Here is a 7,313-nt window from a genome sequence, read left to right on the forward strand (position 1 = left end):
CGTAGCCTAGGATGGCACTCTATGCACACTACCATTTCCCAGTGTAGGCATCGCTTGGCCTTTTACTCTGGCACTCAGGCGAACTCGCGAACTAGGCCAGTGCTTTCCCACAGGAAAGGAGAGGTGACAGGATCCCTGCACACCGCCCGTACACTGAATAGGGAGCTTTGGGGGACTGTACCCACTCCTTCCCCTTAAACCCCGTGCCTCCTCCAAGCTTCCACATCCTGGAGGAAGACGGCATCTGACTCCCCGTTATTTCAGGGAGCTGTTTCTGCGAGTTCAGGGTAGGCGTCCCGTGGCAAGAGCATGTCCGCCCCAGGGACAGATGGCCAAGGAGCTGCTGTCTCCTTGGCCCACAGGCTCAGGACAGGCATGCTTTCTGCCCAGACTCCTTCCTAAGAGTGGAGCTCGCGCCCTGCCCTACTCATCCCCTCCTCTCTCCGGAGCAGCCAGGCTTCCGTCTCTCTGCACAGGGAGCGGGTGACACTTGTATTGCCACCGGCCGCTGTGCCTGCCAGGGCCGGCTCTCCTGCTTCACCACCGTTTCCAGACCTGAAGGCCAACGGCTCCTGCTCTTCTCCCTGGGCAGCGTGCTGCACCTTCCACAGACATGCTCCTGGGGAGCGCAGTGAAAGACGTGTCCCTTTCCTTAAGGCTCCTTCCACAGGCGCAAGCGCGATTCTCTCTCAGGCAGAGGGGTGCTAGGACAAAGAGGATTTCGCTCCATGCGGGTATCTTCCACCATGCTGCGGAGACTAGCTCAGGCATTCAGCTGCAGCATCACACACATCCGATGCTGATTTTCCCAACGAATGCTGTGCCTTCCCAGAGGAGATGCCCGGGCAAAGAGGCTTTCGCTGTCTGCGGGTATCTCCCACCGCGAGACTGGGCTCAGGCAAGCAGCAGAAGAGACCGCAGAACCGACTCTGATTTCCCAGCGACTGCTATGCTTTCCCAGAGGTTTTCAGCTTGGCACAAACCGCACTTCGCTGCTGCTTCCTCAGCAAGGCTTTGGTCGTTCGCTCTGTCGCGGCAGGGAAGAAAAGCCTCGGGAGAGCTGGTGCCTCTTGGGCCTTGCTTTCCCGGGCTCCAAGTTTGCGCCCGGGGTTCACCTTGCTCAGCCGCCGAACTAAGCAGACACAGTCACAACCCTGCAGCAGCGTGCGTGGCCTAGCATGGCACTCTATGCCTATTACCATCTCCTGGGGTAGGTAAGGCTTTGCCTTTTGTCCGGTGCTCAGGCAGACTCGGGGGGGGTCTAGGCCAGTCCTTGGGCACAGGGGAGAGGAGGCGACAGGATCACTGCACACGACCCGTGCACTGGGATGGGGAACGGTGGGGGACTGTCTCCACTCCTTCCCTGGCACACGCCCTGCCACCCAGTTCCCTGCCACATCTTGGTGGAAGACGGCATCTGACTGCCCGTTTCTCCATGGGGCTGTTTCTGCGAGTTCCGGCAATGGCACCTGGTGGCAAGCCCAAGTCTGCCCTTGGGACAGGTGGCCAAGGAGATGCTGTCCCCTTGGGACCAGAGGCACAGGACAGGCGTGCCTTCTGACCAGACTCCTGCCTTGGTGTGGAGCACGGGACCCTGCCCTAGTCGTCCCCTCATGTCTCCTTAGGCAGCCAGGCTTCCATCTCTCGGCACAGGGAGCGGGTGACACTTGTCTTGCCAGCGGCCTCCTGTTCGTGCTACGGCAGGCTATCCTGCGTCCCGAGTGTTTCCCGACCCCAAGGCCAACGGCTCCTTCTCTTCTCGGGGGGGCGGCGCGCTGCGCCTTCCCCACACTTGATTCCCTCTCGGGCAGAGGGGATGCTAGGGCAAAGGGGTATTTCGCTCAATACGGGTATCTTCCACCGACCTGCAGAGACTAGGCCAGGCAAACAGCAGCAGCCCCAAACCCACCTCTGATTTCCCAAGGAAAGTTGTGCTTTCCCAGGGGAGATGCCCAGGCAAAGAGGCTTTCGCTGTATGCGGGTTTCTCCCACCGCGAGACAGGACTCAGGCAAGCAGCAGCAGCCCGCAGAACATTTCTCAGCGAATGCTGTGCTTTCGCAGGGGCTTTGGCTTGGAGCGAACAGCACTTCGCTGCTGCTTCCTCAGCAGGGCTTCAGTCGCGTCAGGGAAGAAGAGCTTCGGGAAAGCTGTTGCCTCTTGGGCCATGCTTTCCCTGGCTCATTGTTCGCGTCCTGGGTTCACCCTGCCAGGCGGAACTAAGCAGACACAGCCAGAACCCTACAGTAGCATGCGTAGCCTAGGATGGCACTCTATGCACACTACCATTTCCCAGTGTAGGCATCGCTTGGCCTTTTACTCTGGCACTCAGGCGAACTCGCGAACTAGGCCAGTGCTTTCCCACAGGAAAGGAGAGGTGACAGGATCCCTGCACACCGCCCGTACACTGAATAGGGAGCTTTGGGGGACTGTACCCACTCCTTCCCCTTAAACCCCGTGCCTCCTCCAAGCTTCCACATCCTGGAGGAAGACGGCATCTGACTCCCCGTTATTTCAGGGAGCTTTTTCTGCGAGTTCAGGGTAGGCGTCCCGTGGCAAGAGCATGTCCGCCCCAGGGACAGATGGCCAAGGAGCTGCTGTCTCCTTGGCCCACAGGCTCAGGACAGGCATGCTTTCTGCCCAGACTCCTTCCTAAGAGTGGAGCTCGCGCCCTGCCCTACTCATCCCCTCCTCTCTCCGGAGCAGCCAGGCTTCCGTCTCTCTGCACAGGGAGCGGGTGACACTTGTATTGCCACCGGCCGCTGTGCCTGCCAGGGCCGGCTCTCCTGCTTCACCACCGTTTCCAGACCTGAAGGCCAACGGCTCCTGCTCTTCTCCCTGGGCAGCGTGCTGCACCTTCCACAGACATGCTCCTGGGGAGCGCAGTGAAAGACGTGTCCCTTTCCTTAAGGCTCCTTCCACAGGCGCAAGCGCGATTCTCTCTCAGGCAGAGGGGTGCTAGGACAAAGAGGATTTCGCTCCATGCGGGTATCTTCCACCATGCTGCGGAGACTAGCTCAGGCATTCAGCTGCAGCATCACACACATCCGATGCTGATTTCCCAACGAATGCTGTGCCTTCCCAGAGGAGATGCCCGGGCAAAGAGGCTTTCGCTGTCTGCGGGTATCCCCACCGCGAGACTGGGCTCAGGCAAGCAGCAGAAGAGACCGCAGAACCGACTCTGATTTCCCAGCGACTGCTATGCTTTCCCAGAGGTTTTCAGCTTGGCACAAACCGCACTTCGCTGCTGCTTCCTCAGCAAGGCTTTGGTCGTTCGCTCTGTCGCGGCAGGGAAGAAAAGCCTCGGGAGAGCTGGTGCCTCTTGGGCCTTGCTTTCCCGGGCTCCAAGTTTGCGCCCGGGGTTCACCTTGCTCAGCCGAACTAAGCAGACACAGTCACAACCCTGCAGCAGCGTGCGTGGCCTAGCATGGCACTCTATGCCTATTACCATCTCCTGGGGTAGGTAAGGCTTTGCCTTTTGTCCGGTGCTCAGGCAGACTCGGGGGTCTAGGCCAGTCCTTGGGCACAGGGGAGAGGAGGCGACAGGATCACTGCACACGACCCGTGCACTGGGATGGGGAACGGTGGGGGACTGTCTCCACTCCTTCCCTGGCACACGCCCTGCCACCCAGTTCCCTGCCACATCTTGGTGGAAGACGGCATCTGACTGCCCGTTTCTCCATGGGGCTGTTTCTGCGAGTTCCGGCAATGGCACCTGGTGGCAAGCCCAAGTCTGCCCTTGGGACAGGTGGCCAAGGAGATGCTGTCCCCTTGGGACCAGAGGCACAGGACAGGCGTGCCTTCTGACCAGACTCCTGCCTTGGTGTGGAGCACGGGACCCTGCCCTAGTCGTCCCCTCATGTCTCCTTAGCAGCCAGGCTTCCATCTCTCGGCACAGGGAGCGGGTGACACTTGTCTTGCCAGCGGCCTCCTGTTCGTGCTACGGCAGGCTATCCTGCGTCCCGAGTGTTTCCCGACCCCAAGGCCAACGGCTCCTTCTCTTCTCCGGGGGCGGCGCGCTGCGCCTTCCCCACACTTGATTCCCTCTCGGCTCAGGCAGAGGGGATGCTAGGGCAAAGGGGTATTTCGCTCAATACGGGTATCTTCCACCGACCTGCAGAGACTAGGCCAGGCCAGGCAAACAGCAGCAGCCCCAAACCCACCTCTGATTTCCCAAGGAAAGTTGTGCTTTCCCAGGGGAGATGCCCAGGCAAAGAGGCTTTCGCTGTATGCGGGTTTCTCCCACCGCGAGACAGGACTCAGGCAAGCAGCAGCAGCCCGCAGAACATTTCTCAGCGAATGCTGTGCTTTCGCAGGGGCTTTGGCTTGGAGCGAACAGCACTTCGCTGCTGCTTCCTCAGCAGGGCTTCAGTCGCGTCAGGGAAGAAGAGCTTCGGGAAAGCTGTTGCCTCTTGGGCCATGCTTTCCCTGGCTCATTGTTCGCGTCCTGGGTTCACCCTGCCAGGCGGAACTAAGCAGACACAGCCAGAACCCTACAGTAGCATGCGTAGCCTAGGATGGCACTCTATGCACACTACCATTTCCCAGTGTAGGCATCGCTTGGCCTTTTACTCTGGCACTCAGGCGAACTCGCGAACTAGGCCAGTGCTTTCCCACAGGAAAGGAGAGGTGACAGGATCCCTGCACACCGCCCGTACACTGAATAGGGAGCTTTGGGGGACTGTACCCACTCCTTCCCCTTAAACCCCGTGCCTCCTCCAAGCTTCCACATCCTGGAGGAAGACGGCATCTGACTCCCCGTTATTTCAGGGAGCTGTTTCTGCGAGTTCAGGGTAGGCGTCCCGTGGCAAGAGCATGTCCGCCCCAGGGACAGATGGCCAAGGAGCTGCTGTCTCCTTGGCCCACAGGCTCAGGACAGGCATGCTTTCTGCCCAGACTCCTTCCTAAGAGTGGAGCTCGCGCCCTGCCCTACTCATCCCCTCCTCTCTCCGGAGCAGCCAGGCTTCCGTCTCTCTGCACAGGGAGCGGGTGACACTTGTATTGCCACCGGCCGCTGTGCCTGCCAGGGCCGGCTCTCCTGCTTCACCACCGTTTCCAGACCTGAAGGCCAACGGCTCCTGCTCTTCTCCCTGGGCAGCGTGCTGCACCTTCCACAGACATGCTCTCCTGGGGAGCGCAGTGAAAGACGTGTCCCTTTCCTTAAGGCTCCTTCCACAGGCGCAGCGCGCGATTCTCTCTCTCAGGCAGAGGGGTGCTAGGACAAAGAGGATTTCGCTCCATGCGGGTATCTTCCACCATGCTGCGGAGACTAGCTCAGGCATTCAGCTGCAGCATCACACACATCCGATGCTGATTTCCCAACGAATGCTGTGCCTTCCCAGAGGAGATGCCCGGGCAAAGAGGCTTTCGCTGTCTGCGGGTATCTCCCACCGCGAGACTGGGCTCAGGCAAGCAGCAGAAGAGACCGCAGAACCGACTCTGATTTCCCAGCGACTGCTATGCTTTCCCAGAGGTTTTCAGCTTGGCACAAACCGCACTTCGCTGCTGCTTCCTCAGCAAGGCTTTGGTCGTTCGCTCTGTCGCGGCAGGGAAGAAAAGCCTCGGGAGAGCTGGTGCCTCTTGGGCCTTGCTTTCCCGGGCTCCAAGTTTGCGCCCGGGGTTCACCTTGCTCAGCCGAACTAAGCAGACACAGTCACAACCCTGCAGCAGCGTGCGTGGCCTAGCATGGCACTCTATGCCTATTACCATCTCCTGGGGTAGGTAAGGCTTTGCCTTTTGTCCGGTGCTCAGGCAGACTCGGGGTCTAGGCCAGTCCTTGGGCACAGGGGAGAGGAGGCGACAGGATCACTGCACACGACCCGTGCACTGGGATGGGGAACGGTGGGGGACTGTCTCCACTCCTTCCCTGGCACACGCCCTGCCACCCAGTTCCCTGCCACATCTTGGTGGAAGACGGCATCTGACTGCCCGTTTCTCCATGGGGCTGTTTCTGCGAGTTCCGGCAATGGCACCTGGTGGCAAGCCCAAGTCTGCCCTTGGGACAGGTGGCCAAGGAGATGCTGTCCCCTTGGGACCAGAGGCACAGGACAGGCGTGCCTTCTGACCAGACTCCTGCCTTGGTGTGGAGCACGGGACCCTGCCCTAGTCGTCCCCTCATGTCTCCTTAGCAGCCAGGCTTCCATCTCTCGGCACAGGGAGCGGGTGACACTTGTCTTGCCAGCGGCCTCCTGTTCGTGCTACGGCAGGCTATCCTGCGTCCCGAGTGTTTCCCGACCCCAAGGCCAACGGCTCCTTCTCTTCTCCGGGGGCGGCGCGCTGCGCCTTCCCCACACTTGATTCCCTCTCGGGCAGAGGGGATGCTAGGGCAAAGGGGTATTTCGCTCAATACGGGTATCTTCCACCGACCTGCAGAGACTAGGCCAGGCAAACAGCAGCAGCCCCAAACCCACCTCTGATTTCCCAAGGAAAGTTGTGCTTTCCCAGGGGAGATGCCCAGGCAAAGAGGCTTTCGCTGTATGCGGGTTTCTCCCACCGCGAGACAGGACTCAGGCAAGCAGCAGCAGCCCGCAGAACATTTCTCAGCGAATGCTGTGCTTTCGCAGGGGCTTTGGCTTGGAGCGAACAGCACTTCGCTGCTGCTTCCTCAGCAGGGCTTCAGTCGCGTCAGGGAAGAAGAGCTTCGGGAAAGCTGTTGCCTCTTGGGCCATGCTTTCCCTGGCTCATTGTTCGCGTCCTGGGTTCACCCTGCCAGGCGGAACTAAGCAGACACAGCCAGAACCCTACAGTAGCATGCGTAGCCTAGGATGGCACTCTATGCACACTACCATTTCCCAGTGTAGGCATCGCTTGGCCTTTTACTCTGGCACTCAGGCGAACTCGCGAACTAGGCCAGTGCTTTCCCACAGGAAAGGAGAGGTGACAGGATCCCTGCACACCGCCCGTACACTGAATAGGGAGCTTTGGGGGACTGTACCCACTCCTTCCCCTTAAACCCCGTGCCTCCTCCAAGCTTCCACATCCTGGAGGAAGACGGCATCTGACTCCCCGTTATTTCAGGGAGCTGTTTCTGCGAGTTCAGGGTAGGCGTCCCGTGGCAAGAGCATGTCGCCCCAGGGACAGATGGCCAAGGAGCTGCTGTCTCCTTGGCCCACAGGCTCAGGACAGGCATGCTTTCTGCCCAGACTCCTTCCTAAGAGTGGAGCTCGCGCCCTGCCCTACTCATCCCCTCCTCTCTCCGGAGCAGCCAGGCTTCCGTCTCTCTGCACAGGGAGCGGGTGACACTTGTATTGCCACCGGCCGCTGTGCCTGCCAGGGCCGGCTCTCCTGCTTCACCACCGTTTCCAGACCTGAAGGC

Source organism: Mustela putorius, unplaced genomic scaffold (genome assembly GCF_011764305.1).
Source record: "Mustela putorius furo isolate JIRA1106 unplaced genomic scaffold, ASM1176430v1.1 tig00004028_pilon_pilon_pilon, whole genome shotgun sequence".
Taxonomy (NCBI): Eukaryota; Metazoa; Chordata; class Mammalia; order Carnivora; family Mustelidae; genus Mustela; species Mustela putorius.